Raw genomic sequence first — 23,571 nt, 5'->3', positions numbered from 1 at the left:
TAAATAAAAGTAGCAATAAATGGGTGATAAAAGAGAAGTGCGATGAAACCATAAATAAAAGCAGGGTGGCTCAGCTGGTTAAGGGTCTGACTCTTGGTTTTGGTTCAGGTCATGATCTTGGGGTTGCAGGATTCAGCCCTGCACCAGACTCCAGGTTGGGTGTGGAGCCTGCTTGGGATTCGTTCTCTCTCTCTCTTCCTCTGCCCGCCCCCCACTTGCACACACACACTCTCTCTCTCAAAAAATAAAATTTAAAAAAAAAAGCAGATTACATTCATAGCTCCCTTCACAAATGGTAGAATTGATATTACAAAAAAAAAAATTTGACTTGGAGGATACCACATATTGGCAGGGCCCTGGAGCAACTAGGACTCTCACACATTCCTTATGAGAAACAATTTAACAATATCGGATACAACAGAAGATGCACCTAATCTATGACCTACCAGTTCCATGGGAATTCCACTCCCAAGCAGATATGCACTAAGGCAATGGTGCCAAACCTGCTTTCTCAAAATCCTGATGTCTTGGCACGCCTGGGTGGCTCAGTCAGTTAAGCAACCAACTCTTAATTTCAGCTCGGGTCATGATCTCAGGGTCCTGAGATCAAGCCCCGAGTCGGGCTCCGTACTCAGTGCTTGAGATTCTCTCCCTCTGCCCCTCCCCCAGCTTGTGTGCACGCTCGCTCTCTCTAATAAATAAATAAATCTTTTAAAAATATATTAAAAAATTTTTAAAAATCCTGATGTCCAAAGCAGGGGTATCTGGCTGGCTCAGTCAGAAGAGCATGAGATGCTCGATCTTGGGGTTATGAGTTCAAGCCCTACACTGGGGGTAGTGATCACTTAAAAATAAAATCTGGAAAATAAAATGAAATAAAATCCAGATCCAAATCGGACACTGTACCAGTTAAATCAGAATGTCTTGGGATGTGAGCTACATCTCAATAGTTCTTTTTTTTTTTAATCCTTTTTTAAAGATTATTTATTTATTTATGTGACAGAGAGAGAGACAGCAAGAGAGGGAACACAAGCAGGGGGAGTGGGAGCGGGAAAAGCAGGCTTCCCGCTGAGCAAGGAGCCTGATGCAAGGCTTGATCCCAGGACCCTGGGATCATGATCTGAGCCAAAGGCAGACACTTAACAGCCACCCAGGTGCTCCCACATCTCAATAGTTCTTAAATTCTCCCATGACTCCAACGTGCTGCCAAGTTTGGGTATGGGTGCTCTAGAGAAAGCCTTGCATGTGTGCCCTGGATGGCGTCTGCTAGAATGTTCACAACAGTGTTGCTTGTAGTTGCAAGAACCCAGGAATGTCTCAGCATCCACAGGCTAAATCGGTATGATGTGGTGTGTTCATACAATGAAATACTGCAGCACAGTAGAAACTAATTGCAACCACATCCATCAACAGAGATGAATGTCACAAACATAATGTTGGGCAGGAGGCAGAAGCAATTCGCAGAAGAGCATACACAAATTGACTGCATTTACATAAGGGAAAAATTGCATTAACTAAACAATGCATTGTATAAAGATACACGTGTTTGTTGCAAGACTATAAGCCCAAACTTCAGAACAGTGGTTAATGGAGGGAGGGTGCTTCTAAGAGACTGTTTATTGCTTTAATTATTTTTTAAGATTAATTTATTTATCATTTATTTGTCGGAGAGAGAGAGAGAGAGAGCATGAATAGGGGGAGGGGCAGAGGGAGAAGCAGACTTCCCGCTAAGCAGGGACTCCCATGCAGGACTCAATCCCAGGACCCTGGGATCATGACCTGAGCGAAGGCAGAGGCTTAACGACTGAGCCACCCAGACTTGGTAATTTTAAAATTACAACAGGTGAATATTCATGTGGCAGGACCAGCTTGAAAATTTTTTTCAAACTTCAGAGGAAAAGAACAAAGAAACCAAAAAATGAAGGAAAAAAATAAATAACCAGAGAGGGCAGAGAATGGCCATAATTATATCTTTTTTTATTATTATGCAAAGAAAATAGTCTTTAAAAAAATCTCACCACTTAAAAATTAACTTAAGTAAGCTTAGAGGAGCATAAAAACTTCTGGAACCAGAAACCATGAAGAAATATTTCTAAATCTGAAATGCAAACAAATGTAAAACCACATTAAGATTATCGGATAAATATATTGGGTTAAACTGGTTGAAACTAACTCCTTGCTCATGGACTTGAATATTTCCTTAGGTAAATTTTTAGAAGCAGAATCACTGACACATACAGATATTTTAAGAATGATTGTTAAAAGCATGAACAAACAGGGAAGATTCTGTAAAAGTAAACATTCATATGGAAAAAATTCTATAAAACCATAATGTCAGAGTTTGTTTTTGAACAGTGATCTAAGAGATGATTTTTATCTGCTTTTTTACTTCTCTGTGTGTTTTTTCCTTTTCTACACAGAGTACATGTTACTCATATGATAATAATAAATTGTAATTTTATAACTTGTACAAGGTAATTGCAGCAAAGAGCATGACTGGATCTTTCCCAGAAAAGCTCATGCATGGCAAAAACAACTTGCTTAATACTGAAGGGCTAAGTTAAAAGAGAGTTGGAGTCCCAGCCAGAGCCTCACAATCAATGGACCTCATCATGGTGGCCAGCCTCCATCGACCCCCAGCATCCCTGCCTCCCAAGAGTCTCACACTTAGGTAGCTCCCCTCCCAACACTATATGAGGGTCATTCTGTGAGACCAACAGAATACAGCACTTCTGAGATTAGGTTATAAAAGACACTTTCGTCTTGGTCATTCTCTCTCTTTTGGATGAATTGCTCTGGGGAAAGTCAGTCCCCATATCATGAGCAGCCCTCTGGAGAGGCCCATGGAGCAAGAAATTAAAATCTCTGGCCAAGGGGCATGTGATTGCCGCCATCTTGGGAGTGGCTCCTGTGGCCCCAGTCAAGCCTTCAGATGAAGCAACCCCAGCTGACATTCTAACTGAGACAACATGAAAGGTCTTGAGCTAGAGCCACCCAGTTAGACCACATGTGGTTTCCAGACCCTCAGAACCTTCATGAGATAGGAATTGGGCTTTTTTTAAAAAGTTTATTTATTTAAGTAATCTCTACACTCAACATGAGGCTCGAACTCATGACCCTGAGATTAAGAGCCCCAGACACTTCTGACCAAGCCAGCCAGGGGCCCCCTATTTATTGTTTTAAGCTGCTAAGTTTTGGGGTTATTGGATCCATAGCAACAGATAACTGACATGCCCTTTTAAAGTGGGTCAGTAGCTTTCAGCACCAGGAAGAGATAAGAGAAATGACTTCAACCATTGCCCCCATCCCATGCAATATGGGGGTGCCTGACTCGTCTTCTCAAACTGGAGGACTCCAAAGGAGGTGCCTGTGAGGTAGAAGAGAGAGTCTGGAATGGGCCCATGTAACCCTTTTTTCCTGAAGTTATTAACTGGCAGTTGGCATCTCACTTGTGTCTACAGTTGTGGGGTGACCGGCTAGGGCACACAGAAGACAGTGCCTCATCCCTGGCATTTCGTACAAGAAGACCCATATGAGAAGGTCCCACCATCCTGGGTAATGGTGGGCTGACCTGGGAAAGACAGCCCAGCTGGCCAAGGAGGGAGACTCCTGCTGCGGGGTTGGAGTGGCTGGGGGTCTGAAAGCTTGACCACCTGCCTTTGAAGATCCACCCAGCCAAGGACCTTGGATAGACACACTGTCAAGGTCATTGCCTATACCAGAGACAGGATCACAGCCGAATCCCACCAGGGATCCCAAGTGGACAGCTACCACCAGACACTGAGGGATGGATCAAGCAGAGAAGCCCAGCCTGGAAGAGAAAGGAGAGCTCCTCCTTCACTTCCCACAAGGGGACTCTTGGAGAAGACACAAAGGACTTCAAGGAGGAAGGGAAGGAGCACCAATGGGTAAAGCTCTCCTCTTCTTCCAGAGCCCAGAGCCGGGGCTCAGCACTGGACTACCATAGAAAATACCAACCTGAGTGTGCCAGAAGGTTTCCTTGATATGAAGCTATTTTAAACTGGAAGTGGCTGGACACAGCTGATATATTTATAAGATTGGGCTAACTTCAGTTTTTCCACTGCTGAGCATGAGTAGGGTGGTTTTTTTTTTCTTTTTTTTTTTCTGAGAAAAGGAAGTTAAGTTTAAAAATAAAGCAAACCTCTTGTTGGCACAAGGCAAAGTGGAGATTGTTCAATTAAAACTGTTAAATGAGCAGTGAGACCTGAGGCATGTATCCAGCTTCCTCTTGAATGTTAAGTTGGTCAAGTTTCCCATGCGGGCATGCTGCCCTCTTCTAAGACCTTCCACAATTATAAATGCAGGTTTAAACAAAATTATCTAGAATCTGTTGCCTCCTTGTAAGTACCATCTCTTCTTTGACTCCGGTAGACCAGCTGTCCAACAGAACTTTCCTCAATGGTGGAAATGTTCTGTGTCTGTCCTGTCCAATATGGTAGCCACCAACCACTCATGGCCACTGACCACCAGGGGACTGACTTTAAAATTGTATTTTAATTAATTTAAATGTAAACAGCCATGTGTGGCTAGTCCCACCACACTGGACAGCACAATGGGAGATGGAGTCAGATATATTTCTTTCTATTGAACTTTCAGAAATTTGGGGCACGTTCTTGTTTGTTCACTGTCTCGCCCTTGGATCAAGCTTTCTGACACCTCCCCACCACGCACCCATCCTTTCTGACATGTCCTCAGAACCAAATCAAGGAGGGCATTTACAGTAATGTTTACATGAGGAAAATCTGAGCACAGACTGGATTCTGATAATATTAAGAAATTACTTAGGTCATTTCAATCAGGGATTTGGGGACTGAAACCAAGAGCTCTTAACACTGTGACCAAATATTGAAGTTCTCCATAAGATGTAAGAGTTACTCAATAGTGCCATGGTTTCCTGAGGAGATCGCAGTTAAAAAAAGAAAGAGAAATTACTAAAATTGCATGCTGGAGTATTTACAGATAAAATAACGTGCTGTCTGCAATTTGCTTTGGATAATGGAGTGGGGAGTGAACAGAGGAGACAAGATTGGTTGCTAATTATTGAAGCTGTGTGACGGGTTCATGGGTTTGCCTTAGATTAGTCTCTACTTTGCACTCGTGTGCTTTTTTTTAAATTAAAAAATTAAGATGGGGATGAAGTAACTGGGTGATGGGCATGAAGGAGCGTGCTTGATGGAATGAACAAGGGGTTTATAGAAAACTGATGCATCACTAAATTCTACCCTTGAAACTAGTAATACACTATATGTTAACCAACTTGAATTTAAATAAAATCTTTTTAAGAATTAAGAGGTTTTTTTTAATGGGAAAAGTCTTGTATTATGATATCAAGTAGAAGGGGAAATAGAGGGGTGCCTGGCTGACTCAGTCCATGAAGCACGCAGCTCTTTTTTTTTTTAAGATTTTATTTTTTATTTATTTGACAGACAGAGATCACAAGTAGGCAGAGAGTCAGGCAGAGAGGGAGGGGGAAGCAGGCTCCCCATGGAGCAGAGAGCCCGATGCGGGGCTCGATCCCAGGACCCCGGGATCATGACCTGAGCCAAAGGCAGAGTCTTTAACCCACTGAGCCACCCGGGAGCCCCCACGCAACTCTTGATCTTGGGGTCCTGAGTTCGAGCCCCACATTGGGTGTGGAGCCTTCTAAAAAACATACAAACAAACAAACCAAAAAACTACTAAAAAAAAGAAGAAGAAGAAAAAGGGGGAAAATCAAGCCACAAGGGACACCTGGGTGGCTCAGTCAGTGAAGCGTCTGCCTTTGGCTCAGGTCATGATCTCAGGGTCCTGGGATCGAGCCCCACTTTAGGCTCCAAGCTCAGCGGTGAGTCTGCTTCTCCTCTCCCTCTGCCCCTCCTCCCCATGCATGCACAAGCATGCACTCTCTTTCTCAAATAAATAAATGAAATCTTTTTTTAAAAAATTAAAAGAACGGTTCCTTCCATTGCTACCTCCTCCTGTGTTCTGAGAAAATGTTAGCAAAGTAAACTAATAATTTATTAGATGTTCTAAACTTTAGCAAAAGAATTCCAGCTTATGTGTGGGTAAGTGGAATTCCCTGTGAAAACCCTGTTTTGTGGCCTCTTGGGATACGAGTTAGGAAAGCATCCTCTGGAAGGTTCCTCTGGCCTGGGGGTAGGAGGGTGGGAGGGTAGAGTGGGATCTTGTGTCAGTGGTTCTCCTTTTTAGTCCTGACCCCAACGCTCTCAACACTGATGGACAGACCTTCTTTTCAGGAGATGCAACACACTTTTCAGACTTCCTACTACGTTTACATCTTTTAAACAACATATAGCCTTCCATTGACATTGCCTTGTTATGTTCCCTCCATGTGACAGTGATGCTTATGAAATTATTTATTTTTAAAGATTTCCTCTTATAATTTGAGAGAGAAGGCACAAGCAGGGAAGAAGCAATAAAGGGAGAGGGAGAAGCAGGCTCCCTACTGAGCAAGGAACCCCATGTGGGGCTTGATCCCATGACCCTGGAATCATGACCTGAGCCGAAGGCAGACACTTCACTGACTGAGCGACCCAGGTGCCCTATGAGATCAAATTTCTTTGAGTAACATGAAAATCTTGCCTTATCTATTCCCTATGTCCTTTGCATCGGGAGATAGACATATAAGGCCATAAAGTTCTGGTCCAGCTGTCTCTATTTTTGCTCAAGAATAATGACACTGTCTCTATTACCCTGTTTTGGACTATTTTACAAAGACTGTTTTCCATTTTCTCCTCAACCATCAGTGGTAATAAGTCAACTGAAACTACTGTAAACCAAAGGGGGCAGGGAGAATATAAGAGAATACAACTAACTATAACTAAAAAGACCAGAGGTAGGGTTAGCTTCAGGTACGGCTAATTCCAGGTGCTGTAACATTTTCAGGAACTTCTCTCTCTCTCTTTCTCTCTCTCTCTCCCTCTCATCAGGCTCAGTATTCTACTATGTTGGCTTCATTCTTGGTCTCATTAAAGCAAGGTGGCATTCATCAGCTCAAAACATAAAATTGACCATCTTGGCTGCTCTAGTAGAGAAAGAAAGCACACCTCATTCCCAATCATTTGAGCAAAGTGTCACCAAGAAGAGCAATAACCTAGATAGGGTCATGTGGCCAGCTCTGAACCAGTCATTGAGATTTAGGTAGACTTCATTTGGGTGCCAAAGGCTAGGATTGGCCTGCTTTGGCCACACAGATTATGAACTGAAGATGGATGGCTTCCCTTCAAAGCTAAAGAGGCTGTTGAACAAAGATGACAAATGGATGTTAAGCAGACAAAAACAACAGCTGTCCACTCTGCATCCAGTAACAATCATTTTTTTGATGCCCTTTGATGCCATCGGCCAAACACAGTCTTCTCTAACTTTGTGGCACTCTCTGTCCTTTGCCAGTAGCCTCAGGTTGCACTGTGTTGGCCTCTTGCCCAGAGAAATAGAACCCTCCTCAACACCACCATCATCACCAGCTGTTTACTTCCAAATACCCCCTCCTTCCTCTTCCAAAGTCACAGCCACGAAGAATGAAAAGATGGATGACCACTGTACCTCCAGTCCTTCAGGGTCCCTCTCAGAGCTATAAAGCTTTCCAAAACATAGTTCAGGCTTCTTTGGACCACACTGTTTATCTACACGTGGATCAGAAGTAGGGGGTGGCTGAAGATTCTTTGCAAATATCCATCACATCCTGTATTTGCTCTGCAGAAACACATACCCCTCCAGCGTGCTGCACCTGGTCTCAGAAGGGAATTTCCTCATTCTGGGAATGAACAAGTGTTTTTGGGTTTTTTCCCTCACCCAGCCATGGCTGCTTCTCACAGTATGGGTACCTATAATGTCTGGCATGATGATGAGGACACACTAGAGAGTCAACGATGCAGGCTCTGGTTCCATTCTTGCCCTATTCAACTGCCCTTTAAAAAAACCCAAAACCAGGGGGCACCTGGGTGGCTCAGTGAGTTAAGCATCTGACTGTTGGTTTTGGCTCAGGTCACTATCTCAGGGTCGTGAGATCAAGCCGCATGTCAGGCTCCAGATTCTCTCCCTCTACTGCTTCCCTACTCATGCTCTCTCTCTCTCTCAAATAAATAAATAAATCTTAAGAAAGAAAACAAAACCAAAAACCAACCAGACCAAAAAAAAAAAAAAAAAAAAACTAAGTTGAAAATGGAATCAGGAAAGAGGTACTGGGACTTTATCTGTAATGTATTTTTCAAGCTAGGTGGTAGGGTATATGAGTGCTTATTGTATTCCTGGCTAATCTTCTGAAATATCTCATAAATTAAATAAATTTTAAAATGTGCAAGTTACGACTTAAGCTGGCAAACCGAGAAGCTAATCCCATCAGGTCGCTCCCTGCTTGGCTCCCCGCAGCCAACAGGACGACTGCCCCTTGTCTGGCACACAAGGATGAAGATACAGTCCCGCCTTCCTTCTCCTTGCCTAATAAGACCTGAATGTTTGTGTTTCCCACTCCCCAAAAATGTTTGCATGTTGAAGTTCTGATTAGAGTTAAATGAGGTCATTCACGTGGAGCCTGCATGATGGCATTTGTGCCCCTATGAGGAGAGGAAGGGAGACCAAAGCCCTCTCCCCATGCTCTGTGAGGACACAGTGAGAAGGTGGCTGTGTGTAAGCCAGGAGGGGAGCCCTCGCCAGATGCTGAATCTGCAGGCCCCCTGATCTTAGACTGCCCAGCCTCTTGTGAGAATACTTATCTGATGCCTCAGCCCCCTGTCCAAAGTATTTGATTAAAGCAGACCAGCCCTGCCCCACCATAAGCCATAGCTTCAGGTATCTCAAAACACTCCCAGTTCCCTGAATGGGCTATGTTCTCTCTCAACTGGATGCTTCACAGTCCCTCCTCTCCCTTTCTTCACATAGCTAACCACTGTTTACTCATTACACCTGCTAGAATAGGCTAACAAAGAGGCCCCAGAATGCAGCAGCTTAAAGACTAGAAACTTCTTTCTGCTCATGTAGTAAGTTCTGAGATGAGCTGTCCAGGTGAGTGGGCAGCTTTGTTCCTAGTGGTCATTCGGGGACCCAGGTTTCTTCCAGTTATCACTCTGCCTGCCTCCAGACCCCCACGGTCCCATGAATGATTGAAGCTGGCTCACCTCCTTAGGTAGATTTCCACCTACAGGAAGAAGGCACATGGGGATGCTGTGTGGTCCAGATCAGATAGTGGCCCTCATCATCTCCTTGCATTCTATTGGTGATAACTAGTCATGTGATCGCAACTAACTGCTGGGGATGCTGGGAAATGTAGTCCCTACTTAAGCAGCCATGTGCTTGCCTATCATTCTCCTATAATGAATGAATGGAAGAAGGAATTTGAACCAGCAATTGAAGTTCAGACCTGGATTCCTGAATAGCCTTCTCTTCCCCCATCCCTATCTAAGTCAGATGTCCCTCTTACAGATACCTCGTACGTCACTAGCGGATATTCCCATGATCACCTCTCACCTTCACCGGTCTCCCCATCTCCCCAACTAGTGTGTGAGCACGTTGTGTGAGACTCTGTAAACTGAAAGCCTTGCACTTTTCTTCTGTAGTTCTGAGTAAAAGTATAGAGGACAAGGCTACTCAATTTGCAAGGCCCAGTACAAAATGAAAATGTAGGGCCCCTCGTTCAAAAGCGACAAAGAATTTTCAGAGGACAGAAGGACATTAAGCCAAACCTAGCATCCTTCCAGATATGGGTCCCGGCGCACCTGCACAGGGTGTGAGCCCGAGACGCCAGCCCTGAAAGCATGAATGAGTAAATAAATTGCATTGAACAGCCCGTGTCATTCTCCCTAAAAGAAGCCACATAGCTGTTGTGCGATCTGCTGTTGGTGGAGATGAGTCAAATCACGCTTATGAGTATCGGGGGAAGTCCACCTTCGTTGTCCCTACAGGGTAAAGTTAACAGGGGACACATTGATGGTGAGGGCATTTCCTATGTTCCCTTGCTTGTCCTCTGGAGGGCAGGGACACAGGCGCTGGTGGGCTTGCCCGGAGCCCTAAAACCAGGAGGCATAGCATCCTATCTTCCCCTTCCCCTGCGGGGGTCTCCTTCAGCGTGTCACCGCTGCATAATTCGTCATCAGGACAATTTTCTACCAGCCTCAGACACCCCTGGGGTTGCTGGGGAGACTCTGGAGTCCTTGCCAAGCAGTTCTCCAGCATCTGCTCAAACACCTCCAGGAACAGAGAACTTCCTACCTCCCCAGGCAGCTCCTTCTGTTTCTGACAGCTCTGCGGATGGAGTTCTTCCCAGAGTTGAGCCAAAACCTCTTTCCTCGTGACTTCCCCCCACTGGCTCAGAGCCACACAGGAAATGTAATGCCATCCCTGTGCTCTTCAGGTGTCTAGAGGGCTCTGATGTCCACCCAAAGGCAGAGGTTGCCCAAGAGCAGCACAGAGACGGAATATGGACCACAGATGTATGGTGTTTGGCCCAGGCAAGATTCTTTTTTTTTTTTTTTTTTTTTTTGGTTCGTTGGTTGCCAATGCTGAAAAATCTGGAGTGTTCATACAAAATGTAAAACTGAAGCTTCTAAAACTTGAAATTTCTGGCAATCCTGGGCTCATAATCCCACAATCCTACTTGCCACTAAAGATCCCAAAGACTAGATACGGGGTGGACAACTGCCACTCTCCATCACGGCCCGGTGCTTTGGCTACTCGATAAATACACATGGACACCGAACTTCCGGTTCTTATACTGACAAGTACATTGATGTGCTTGTCCCCACCATAAGAGTAGCCGTTGGGGTGTAAACACAGATTTTTAAATGAGTTCCAGGAAAAGTTATTTAGAGAGGTATAATCGCTTTTTTTTTTTCCTGCCTGCTCATAACACAGATGTGTTGGCTGGTGTTCCAGCAGCTATCTTGTGACCACGAGGCAACCCTGAGCATGTGGGCCATGTAGAGGAATGCCGAAACAAACAAATAGCAAGATACTGGTTCATTAGTGATGATCAGACTGCCACATCAGCTGTACCCTCCTCTGGAATTCTTTTACCTAAAATAAGTAAGTAAATGCACAAATTCGTCTTGTGGAAGCCATTCTTAAGTGGTTGTTATTAGTAATTACGGAGAGTTCCTACCCAGCATATAATTTTTTTTTGTCATTGCCTTTCCTTATGTTTAGCTTTTATTGTGGAAAATTCTCAGTGTATACCAACATGGACAGATAACCACATGCAAAAGAATTAATGCAGACCCCCCACTTCACTTCATACCCCCAAACTAACTCAAAATAGATCATCCCCCTACACAAACAAGCAAAAACTATAAAACCCTTTGAAGAAAACATAAGAGCAAATCTTCATGAAGTTGTTTAGGCAATGATTTCTTAGATGTCACACACAAAAACACATAGGCACTAGATGGAAAAGTAAGTTAGATTTCATCAAAACTTAAAACGTTTGTCCTTCACACAACACATTCCAGAAAGCGAAAAGACAACCCGCGAAATGGGGGTAAATATTTGCAAATCGTTTTCCTGATAAGGGACTTGTAGAATATAGAAAGAAGTACCAACTCTTTTCTCAACTCAATTAAAAATATCCTTAAACTCAATTAAAAATATCTTCAAAAACCCCATTTAAACATGCGCTAAGGACTTGAATAGACAGTTCCCCAAAGAAAATAGACAAATGGCCAATAAGCCCATGAAAAGAGGCTCAACATCATTAGCCATCAGGGAAATGCAAATCCCAACCACAATAAGATACCACTCACACCCACTAGGATGGCTAGGATCAGAAATAACAAGAGTTGGCAAGGATGTGGAGAAATTGGAAGCCTTGTGCTTTGCTGGTGGGAATGGAAAATGGCGCAGCTGCTGTGGGAAGCAGTCTGGCAGGACCTCAGAAAGCTATACATAGAATTACCATATGATCCAGCGATTCCAGTCCTAGGTATATATCCAGAAGAACTGGAAGCAGGGACTCAAACAGATAACTTTTCTAACCAATGTTCATAGCACCACGATTCAGACATCCGGGCCTTGATGATAAAAACAACCCAAGCGTCCACCAACGGATGAATGGACAAAGAAAATGTGATCTATCCATACAATGGAATGTCATTCAATGCTGAGAATGAACCCCTGATATTAGCCACAACATAGAGGAACCCAGGAAACACTATGCTCAGTGAAAGAAGCCAGTTATGAAAGACCACATGCTCTATAATTCCCTTTATACGAGATGTTCAGAATAGGCTAATCTGTGGGGACGTACAGACGTTACTGGTTGCCGGGGGTTGGAGAGAGGAGGAAAGCGGAAGGGCGGTGACTGCCCTTGGGGACAGGTTTTCTTTGGGAATTAAAAACCTAAATTTAAATGGTATTTGGGGCACCTGGGTAGCTCAGTTATTAGGCTCTGCCTTCAGCTCAGGTCATGATCTCAGGGTCCTGGGATCAAACCCCGCTTCGGGCTCTCTCCTTGGTAGGGAGCCTGCTTCCCCCGCACCCTGCCCCCACCCTGCCTCTCTACCTACTTGTGATCTCTGTCTGTCAAATAAATAAGTAAATAAATCTTTTTTAAAGTTTTTTTTTAAATTAAAATCTGTTTTTAAAAACAGACTAGTTTTAAAAAAACAACAACTCATTTACCTGCTCTGGCTTCAACAGGGATTCATGTCAGGCCATGCTCTCCCCTCTCCGTATTATTCTGAAGTACATCCCAGACACCTTTAATGGAGAATTTAAAACAGGGCAGTCCTGTGGCGTGGTCATCGGTCACATGGTTCCTGGCTGGGTGATGCCTGCCCTGGGTTCTCCAACCTTCTAGGACATGTTGCAAACGGCCCAGTAACCTGGAAGAAATCTCTTTCTGCTTAGACTTTCCGGCATCTAAGAACCTCAATGGTTGTACCCACAGCAATTGTGGGTTGTGCCCACAGCTGACATTGACGTTGGGTGGTTACTCACCCACAGGAGTCCTGATGGGAGCTGTGGGTATCTGGGTATCCGAAAAATCGTGTTAGAAACTCTCCCATCCTTTTTTTTTTTTTTTTAGATTTTATTTATTCATTTATTTGATAGAGAGAGAGCACAAGTAGGCAGAGGGAAAGAGAGAAACAGGCTCCCCTCTGAGCAGAGAGCCCCATGTGGGGCTTGATCCCAGGACCCTGGGATCACTACCCGAGCTGAAGGCAGACGCTTAACTGATGGAGCCACCCAGGCGCCCCAGACTCTCCCATCCTTGATGAAAACCTCCCAGGAAGCCCAGAAGCCTTCTGGAGACCATTTGTCAATTTAAATCTGTTCTAGGTAAAGAGCACTCCTTCTCAGGGGAGACCCCAATGGTAATGAATTAATAAGGTGGTTCTCTACTATCTTGGATTCTGACACTGATTCCCTAAGGAGAAATGCCTCCTTTTCCAAAAGTTCCTGGCTGGAAACATCATTCCCCTGACCTTGGGAGTTGACTCTTGTCCTATCCTCTACAATGTGGACTCTCCCAGCAGTTCCTCCCTGTCCTATGGGTAGGCTCCGGTTAACTTCTCCACTCAACCAGGTTTCTCAGGTAAAACAGGATCCCTGGTTTTCACAAAGTCTTGGACTCAGACCCCAAAGGGTTTGTGTTCAATTGCTAAGTCTGACTGATGCTCCCTGCATGATTGAGCAACATACTTGACCTTTCTGATCTCTGTGGCTTCGTCTGTGAAATGGGAATAATAACTCCTATCACTTGTTCACTTCTGTGGTTGGGAGGAGGGCATAAAGGTAGCCTTATAAGGCACCAACCCCAATGCCTGGCCTAAAATGGCCATGGGACCACTTCCTGCCACCCTTTATTAGGAAGCATGAAACTGAGTTAGATCTTATCTTCTCCACCAGAGAAGATGAGGCTTTTTTAATTGGTGTTGCTTTGATTTTAAGGATTGGACTCATTTCCCTTTCTAAACGTATTACCTTTATATAATAACAATAATAAACATTTATTGTTTTCTCTTCAGCAGACACTATATGGGGGATTTTTGAGGAAACTTCTAGCATCTCATCTCATTTTCTCAGCCTTACGTGGGTTAAGTATCATCTTAGAGAAGAGGAAACTCAGGTTTGAGGTCAATCAACTCGCCCAAAGTCCCACAACTGGCAAACGGCTGGGCTGTGGCACTTAGCCCATCTGCCTGGTTCCAGAACCTTCCCCGTGCAGCTTCCCCATCAGCTCTGGGCTCTGCCACTACACTGCCCCATTCAAGGGCCCTTCCTAAAGAGGTTCACAGCTCCCACCTTCGAGCTCTGACTCACCAGGATCTAGGATCAATCTTTATCAGGGAGACAGTGTGTAAGAAGCTTCCTGGCTCAGAGCGATGTTACCAAGTTTTTAACATTTTCCCACTGTCCTGACATCTCTGCAGCCTGGGCTGCTTGAGCGGGGAGGCTCTCAGGGTCGGGGGCATCCTTCCTTACTTGATGCGACACCTGACTCCCCCAGCTGCCTGACTGTTCAGCACCCTTTTGTGTCTGGCCCATGGCGTTGCCTTCATGACAGGTCCCCAGCTGCCAGCCTGATGGTCGAGCCTCCACCCTACCTAGACCACCCATGGCCTGATTGTTGTGACCCCTCTGTTCTCTGATTTTAGCTTGCCCATGACAGTAGGCAGCTTCCAAGGTAGTTCCCAAAGATGCTGCCTCCCGGTACCCACCCAGGAAACAGAGCACTGCAAAGGGGATGGGAAGTCACTGCTGAGATCAGGTCACTTAAGACTGTGACTTCTGTCCTGCACACACAGTACCTCCCCCTTCCTCCCTCCCACTCTCTCTCTCCCTGTCCCTCTCGGAGGGAAGAAGCTCCCCTGTCCCAGGCTGCCCTTTGGAAAGGTCCATGAAGCAAGGAGCCACAGGGACCTCCCGACAGGGACCATCAAAGAACTGAGATCCTTTGTCCTACAGACTCTGAAGAACTCAGTCCTTCCAGGGATCAGTGAATGAACTTGGAACTTGTCAGCTCTGGCCAACATCCCAGTTGAAGCCTGTCAGTTGCCCTGAGCCAGAGGACCACACAGCTACACATCAGAAAGTGAAAAGTAACGTGGGTCTTGAGTCGCTAAGTTTCAGAGGAATCATTATGGAGCCTGACAGAACCACAGCCTCACATGCTTTCACGCGTCTTCATCTGTGCCTTAAGCTGCCAGCAGCAAGCGAAGGGGCTCTAGTCCCATAAAAGGTTTAAGGACCTTAACGGGAAGGCGCGTTAGCTCATTGGAAAGAACTATTATATCGCCGGTCTGTGGAAAATGGACTTACATTTCTAGGAAGGACATTCTCAACTGGGGCAATTCTGCCAACAAGGGGGCAAAAATTGAGTCTGGGGAACTGGAAGAATCTGGTCCCTTTTTTATGTATCAAATGCAAGGATATACAATGTCTGTGATAGTAACATTTCATGGGAGGGGAGGGATGGTAAAGGAAAAAGGCTAAGAAAATCCCTGGTTTCAGGGTTATAAGTTCAAGCCCCAGTTGAGTACAGAGTTTACTCACAGAAAGTAACAAAGAAACAAACCAACAAAGAAACAAACAGGAAAAGCATTTCTGCACAGGGGAAGAAAGCTGAAAGCAATGCGGCAAGAGATGGGAAGATAAATTACCTATATATCTATATACACCGAAATATAGAGCAGGCTTTACCTCTATTTTCAGATTTGTTCAAAAGTGTAGCGGGTCAGAGAAAAGGTTCCACACAATTAAGTGGGGGAGGCGGGACTTGAACCTAGGTCTCTCAAGTCTGCATATAACATGCTTCCTAACGTTCTTCGGTACTACTGCTCAGCACCAGGGTCCTTCTGGAAACATCCCCGCGCTGCCAGTGGTGAGTCAGTAAAATGTGGTAAAACCCTAATTCAGGTCATGTCAGCCTGAACGTGATTATGTTCATCGCTTAGAAAGTGCATTTACGAACGAAGTATTAGCCACAATAAAAAAGAGTAGTGGCGACAGCTGGATGAAATTCACAGTCCTAAGACCCGCGTGCCAATGTATATTTCTGTCTGTAGGCTCTCGGAGAATTTATATTCCCGCACCGCACTTCAACTGGTAATTGCCCAGCGTCTGTTCTTTTTAAATCTTTATTATTTTTTATTCTCTCCCAGATGTTGAGTTGCGCTGCCTTGATTTCGGGATTTCGGCGCAAGGTCCAGCTGCTGGGTTTGGGAAGTGTCCATGTTTTGTTTCCTTTCAGCCCTTCAACTTGAATTTATGATGAGGTTTTGATGAATGGTACCCTTCTCCCAGCCCCGCTCTCTTCACATATGTCTGTGTCTGCAATATCTTTGGTCTAATTATACGGATGTGTCTCTTGGTAGAAAATTTATGGGATGCCTGTTGCCAGGAACCAGGAGCCAGGACCAGGGATTTGTGGTCTAAACAGCCTTGACTCCACTCTCCGCAGTATATTCAAAGTGAAGCTGGGGAGACCAGGCAGCTCGTGAATTTAGGGTCCTAGCAGGTTGAGGGTTCCGGCACGTGTCAGCCCTGCAGTGACTTGCAGACACAGGATGGGAATCAAGGATTTGGGGAGGGGCAATCAAAATGAGGGGAAGGGGGTGGGGATAGGAGCAGATGGGACAGGGAAGATGGGGTGTGTGGGTGGTGATAGTCACTATGTTCACCTAGATAAGAGCTTACCTGCTGGTTCTGTCTAATTAACTTGGTTAATTCCCTCATTTCCTGGCTTTCCAAGTAGCTTTTAAGTTCCTTAAGGTCACGGGCTATTCTCATGGCCTCTTGCCATGTAACAAATCCCCCCAGGATTCAATGTCTTAAAGGAACAGTTGTCATCTTATTATCACGCAGTTTTTGGGAGCCTTGGGCTTGGTCTAACCCAGAACCACACCTGCAAGGCGATTCACAGACATGGTGGGCCAGGCGTATGCCCCCTTTCCTGTGTTCCCACGTGAGGGACCACAGCCACAGCTGGCACTCAGGGCAGTGAGGGAGGCTCCTAGGGTGCAGAATTTAAGGAGTTGTCCCCTACAAGCCACATCTATGCTTGCATGACCATGGGAGTAATGCCTCCTGCAAGCTTGTGCCCCAACCCCAGCCCTGTGTCAGATGGGTGGGTCCCTGCGTCCTGATTGGGAGGGGCAGCCCCGGTGAAGACCTCTGGCTCAAGGAAGCTCTGGAGAGAGCCATGTGTGAGCTGAGAACAGGCTAGCTGGAAGGACAGAAGACATCATCTAAGAGAAAAAAGAGATGATTGTGTAGAAAACCCCAGAGAGAGTCTGGCTCAGTAGCAAGGCTGACTGATGGTTAGCTGATCCTGAGTCACACCGGGATTGGCATCGGCCCTTGCACAGCTGGTATTCTTCTGGGTCCTGCTGAGCGACCTGCCGGGAATTGCAGAAAGCTGGGCTACCCACCGAGATTTGTAGAAAAGTTGAGGGAGACCCACCTGCTCCAGTAGATAAATGGCTTAGACTTAACAGCCGATGGGGGCTTCTACCAGGAACCCTTTGCCCCGGGTGGGAGCAGAAATCGGGAGAAATGGGGGGAGTTTCATTCTCTGTTTCACCAAGCTGCCTTCAGTCTCCTGGGCTAACACCGTGCTAGTCTAATTCACCTCCTGCCTGAATCACAGCAGGCTCCTGCTTGGCCCCAGCCCTAGGGAGGACACAGCAGCCGGAATGCTGGTCAAACGTTAACAGGTCCTGTCCCTTGCCTTCTCGAAACCGACTTTGTACCTACTGTGAGCAAAATCCTGTGTCTTCCCAGTGCCCTGTAGCCCTTCATGGTCCCACCTCCCCTGTCCACCCCCCCACCAAACCAAGCATCATAACCTAATGAGATAGTGGTTTCTCCCCACCCACACCACACCTGCAGCTCCAAGAGGGCAGAGATGTTTGCTTGTTTGGTAAACAGCCCTTGACCAGTGCGGGGGCACAGCTGGGTGTTGCCAGACCTTCTGATGTTTTAAAAGAAATGTGGATTTTGAACACCGCATCAGATGTGTTCAGTATCGGCACGTGATAAAATGGTCCTTTCATGTTGTGCTAGCCACGAGAGCCATGCGTCTCTACTTTATGGTCTCTGCCCTCGCGGGAGAGGCGGTGGCTAGGTTTGGAAAGCAGGCTTAAAGACAGGACAAGGATGGAGGCAGGTGGTTGTGGAGGAAGGGATGCCGTCCGTAGCCCCTCTAGGCCCTTGACGGCGTGTTTGGCAATGGCCACTAGGGGGAGCTCACGGCTTCTTCCCCTCCCATGACATCGGGTCTGTTCTCCACCCCTGGGGAGGGATCACACAGATGGTGCCCAAGGGACATACACCTGGTGTGACAAGCAAAGCGGTCCATGGGACAAGGCTCTTCAAATTTCTCCTGCAAATCTCAACCCCTTCGTATACTGGCATTTTTCTGGTTCCTCTTGTTGGATTCCTGCCTCTTAAACCAAAGATGCCCACAGTTACGTGGTCAGTGTCCACCTGCAAAAGCCAGGCAGGAGCAGGGTCAGGCAGGGGATGGAATGGAAGGAGATCCCAGTTGGAATTATGACCGGGAGCTTTGATGCACACACTGGGGGGCTTGGGTACCTGCCCAATGTCCTTCGATCTGGTCATCACCAACCACCTCAGAAGGGAGGTGGTATCACCATTTTTTGTAAATGAGAACAAGACGTGGGAGAAGTAACCAACCCAAAGCTACACAGTGGGGAGTGGCAGGATTTGATTCAAAGTCATGGCTAATGCCAGAGCCCACGTTCCGTCCACCTCACAGCTCTGCCCTCAAGGAAGGTGTAAGGGACATTTACAGTCACTGAGTCTGTCCCCCCATGGGACTTGAGAGCCTTTTGTTTTTAACATTCTAAAACCGAAAATAAATGTATTTTATTTAATTGCTGCCTATTATAAACACAACGGTCAGTTTAGGGAACACCTATGAAAAATGTTGAGAAAAATTCTATATGCCACATCCATAATTCATAAGAAGATTAATCATCATCTATCATAGTAAATGTATGTTGTGTTCATTTCAAGCTTCTTTTTCTCCTGATGTAATGTTTTGAGACTTTTTTTCCTTGCTTTGAACTGTTGGTCACTAGTGAAAGTTCCTGTGACTCAAACCAGCAAGGTATCCCTCCCCTCACGTCTCTGACCAGCTCTGATTGGCACTTCGTCTCTGGAACCTGGGATCCCAGCCTCTGTATGACCTTATCCTCTTTTCTTGAGAAGGTCTGCTCTGTGTCTGACGAAAGCTCTCCTCTCTTTTCTAACAATGCGCCTTTTATATAAAAGGATGGCGTTGGGGCGCCTGGGTGGCTCAGTGGGTTAAGCGTCTGCCTTTGGCTCAGGCCATGCTCTCACGGTCCTGGGATGGGTCCGGGGATGGAGCCCCGAGCAGTCTGGGGCAATCTGCTTCTCCCTCTGCCCTTCCCCCTACTGTGTGCATGCTCTCTCTCTCAAATAAATAAATAAATAAATAAAATCTTTAAAAGAAAAAGGACCCACATTTAGGGAGAAGACCCTGCACTGGGATATGAACCCCATTTACTAAGAAGCAGGGGCCAAGCATGAAAACGATGGAGATTCCTTATGGATCTGAGCCAGCATCTCTCCCTCCCCCTACTGAGCCCCCAGAAGAGCAGTGTCCAAGAAAGGTTGCCAGGCCACCCCTTTAGCCTGTGCTTTAAACCAGCATCCTGCCAGGGCTGTAAGGGTTTTGCTCGGAGAGGGAGCTGACCGCCCCGCTCCTCTGGCCTCCTCTTCCTGCCAGCTGCAGATTGATTGCCCGTGCCTCTCCCCGAGAGCTTTCTGGCTCCTTCGGTCTGCTCTTGTCTGCTTGGCCAAAGGAGACATCACTTGCTGGTGCCACTGGAGCCAGAAAGATCTCAGGCCAGTGCAGATGTGCGGGTGGGCGGTGGGCAGGGGGGTAGAGAGCAGGCGGAGCGGATGATCAAAGTGGCTGGGGATATAGTCCGTCTTCTCCACCCGCCCCCCTTGGCACACTTGAACTTGCTGAATTACATGAGTTCAGCTGGTAAACCCTCCTTGCAGAAAGGCTCCCAAGAGAAAGCGCTCGCTGTGAATGCACTAATCAGATTGAGCGAGAAGTTGTGAAGGCACCTTTCCCTGAAATGTGAGAATCTTGTTTCCAATTTACTGATTATGCAACAAGAAAACGTCTTCGTTAAGGCAAGCGCGCATTAGCCTCCTTAACGGATCTCGTGCTTCCCGGTGAAGTCATGAATAATATCAGTTCCCTTTAATAAATGGAACCCATAAGAAAATCAAGAATAATTACTTTGTTTATTAACATTCAGTGATTAACATTTCAAAAGCAATTTAAATAAATACAGCGCCAATCTGAGATGGGGCCCCGAGGTAGTGATCTGTATGGAGTAAAACAACACTCATTTGAACCTGGGCAATTTAAATTTCGTGTTTTCTAAGGTGGCTGCCTGTCGCAAGTTCATGCCCCAGTGAATCAAACCCTTAGAGTCTCAGCTTATGGTGAATGAATGAGTCCCAGGTCACTCCCAAGACTCCCAAGTAAGTCTTCCCCAAAGGCCCCCAGACGATTGTCCTTCCCCCGTTTCCCACTTCTCCCGCATATCTTTGGTGAGGAGAAGGGAGGAGCAGAAGACAAAATCCATTCCACAACAGGGGGTGATGGCCTCAAGTGTATGAATTTGGCCAGTATGAGTCTGACTTCCTAACCTGCTCTGTGCTCCCCAAACTTCCTGTGCCTACCGTGCTAGGTTGAATAAATTTCCTCCTTTCCCCCGAAGATAGCTACATCCTAATTCATCTCTGGGACCTATGAATATGTTACCTGGTTTGGCCAAAAACGAACAAACAAACAAAAAAGTGCAGATGTGGGTGCCTGGGTGGCTCAGTCATTTACGCATCTGCCTTTGACTCAGGTCATGATCCCAGGATCCTGGGATCGAGTCCCACATCAGGCTCTCTGCTACACAGAGGATCTGCTTCTCCCTTTCTCTCTCCCCCTCTCCACTGCTTATGCTCTCTCTCTCTCTCTCTCTCTCTCCCTCTCTCTCTCAAATAAACAAATAGAATCTTTAAAAAATAATTACAGATGTGATTCTATTAAGGATTTTGAGACAGGGAGATGACCCTGGGATGATCTGGGTGGTCCCTAAATGTTATCACATGTGTCTTCATAAAAGAGAGGCAGAGAAGACTTCACTAAACACAGAGGAGGAGGAAGAAGCCACGTGATCAGAGGTGGATGGGTTGGAATGATGTGACCGCGAGCCGAGGCATACAACAGCCTCCAGGCAGGCAGGAAGAAGCAAGAAACGCATTCTCCGCTACAGCCTTTGGAGGAAACATGGTCCCGCCAACACTTTGACTTCAGCCCCCCAAAGCTGATTTCGGACTTCTGGCTTCCACCACTATAAGAGAATAAATACGCGTGGCTGAAAGTCGAGCTTGTCATCATTTGTCAACAGCAGGAAACTGCCAGACTCCCACCCCCCCCCTTCACGAGTCATACCAATATCTACCAATACTGTAACCCGTTTGCTGACATTTTTCTTTAAATCAATTCTGAGCTAACCCAAGCTCTTTACCCTCACCTGCTGCCAGCAAAGATATTCATGAAACCCCAAGTTTGATACCCATCAATGCATTCAACTTCGCATCACTGTACGTGCTCATTCCCGTGCCCCCTACAATTATCTAATGAACCACCAGGCCACCAGCGGGAGTGTCGCCCCACTTTGTGAAACACTGACCCAGCTCCAGGGGCTGCATCATGCAGCTGGGCTTTCAAAACTGCTTTGTTAAGTTTAAATTTCACTTGAAAATGATCAGGAGTGTAAAAAAAAAAAAAAAAGGAAAGAATCAGCCCCTTTAAAAATAGAAGCCATTTCTCCTGCAAATTTTCACAGAGCCAGATTTTAAAATGCAGAATTTAGCAGAATCTGAAATTGTCGTGATGGAGTTACTGACATATAGATAAGAAGCCTTAGAGGGGAAGGAGGGAGCCATGGAGTGTGCTAGCAGGAAGCTGGGTCTTGTGGCAGAATCTGGCTTAGAACCTGAATCAGGATATTGGTGCTGTCTCTGTTTTGCTCTCTCCCTGCCTCAGGACCAAGCGCCACGTAGGTAAAGCAAGGTTTGCTCTTACACGGGAGGGTACAAGCATTTTTGAGGCTTAGAGATGCAGAGGGGGTAACATTGATAAATTCCCCCCCAACCGGAGAAGAATATGCCTCAAGCAGGGGGACAGGGAAAGCAGCAGACTTTCATCTCGAAATCTGGACCTTGAAAAATGGGCACAGCCGGGGAGATCTCCAGCTCCAAGAGAAGAGTCCGGCTTGTCCTGCTTAAGCCTGGGAGTAGATATTCCCAAGCAAAGGGTACCAACTGTGAAACTCTAAAAGGGGCCAGTCCTGGGTCTGGGCTTCTTTACGCGTTTGTTTAAACATTGTTTGGTCCCAAGGCATCCTGCATCTGGGCAGGGTTTCCAGTGCATCTGATGGGGAAAAAACCTGATAAATGAATAGATTCTTTCTCTCTCTCTCTTTTTTTAAGATTTCGTTTATTCATTTGAGAAAGAGAGAGATCACAGAGACAGAGGGAGAGGGAGAAGCAGACTTGTCGCTGAGCAGAGAGCGAGCCTGACACGGGGCTCGATCCTAGGACGCTGAGATCATGTCCCAAGCCCAAGGCAGACGCTTCACCAACTGAGCCACCCAGGCGCCCCTAGATTCTCTCTTGTATTATAAATGTAGTTTCTGCTGTTGAGAAAAGTACTCTGAAAACAAAATGCGGCTTTTTTTATTCTGAAAGGTCTACAGCTTGGATCCTGAGTCTGTGATGGGAGGGTCCACCAGCCACGCCTGGGGAAAACCAAGCCTCTGACCTTACCTAAGTCAGCAGCCACGTGGACCCCCTTTACCTCTGTACCTCAGAGATGATCTGATTGGACAGCTTCACCCCAAGGCCCCAGGAGGACCCCTCTCCCTGTGGTCAGTGCAGTGCTGGCCTGGGGCTTGTGGAATGTTGTGATTTTGACCTGGCCAGCATCATCTCTCTTTCCCTGGTTCCAGCATTCAAGATCTCCCTTTGATAAAACTTATTTGGGTACTGTTGCATGGAGCTGAGCCAGCCCCCTCAGTGTCTAGGGGTGGCCATACATCACAGGTTAAGCCAATCAGCATGCCCCATCTCCCTGGCTACGGTAAACATTCGAGGGTAGGGGCAGAAAGAGAGAGAGAGAGAGAGAGTCAGGTTCCCAAACTTATTTCAAATGCTGGAAGAAAGACTGTCCATCCTGGGGCTCCTGGGGGCCAGGGTAATGAGAGAGCTTTAAGAGAGTAAAGCTAATACAGAGTTACATCAAATCAGAAGAAAGCAGAGTTAAGACAGAGAGGTCACAATGTTGTTTGAGACCCTGGATCCAGCCATGCCTGAAGCTTGATACCGCTGCACCATTCATTTATAAGAATCAATATATTATTCTCGTTTCCTTCTTTCTCCTTTTTTTTTTTAAGTTGGATTTTCTGTTACTTACCTATGAAAGTATTCTGATAAATTAAGGCTGAGACACAAGCCGCCCCTTTGGAGGAATAGTGCACGTACTTCTTCTAG

At 46.2% G+C, this 23,571-nt stretch overlaps 1 non-coding gene across 1 annotated transcript; it reads left to right on the top strand.

Moving 5' to 3' along the window:
• Window positions 1-4,804: 4,804 nt before the first annotated feature.
• LOC116856619 lies at window positions 4,805-4,931 on the top strand. Its single transcript, XR_004380598.1, has one exon. It is a non-coding gene; the product is annotated as a small nucleolar RNA SNORA25 (small nucleolar RNA).
• Window positions 4,932-23,571: the final 18,640 nt, after the last annotated feature.

Source organism: Lontra canadensis, unplaced genomic scaffold (genome assembly GCF_010015895.1).
Source record: "Lontra canadensis isolate GAN:19392208 unplaced genomic scaffold, GSC_riverotter_1.0 scaffold110, whole genome shotgun sequence".
Classification (NCBI taxonomy): Eukaryota; Metazoa; Chordata; class Mammalia; order Carnivora; family Mustelidae; genus Lontra; species Lontra canadensis.
The sequence above is the reverse complement of the archived record's forward strand: the minus strand, read 5'-3'. Positions and strand labels throughout refer to the sequence as shown.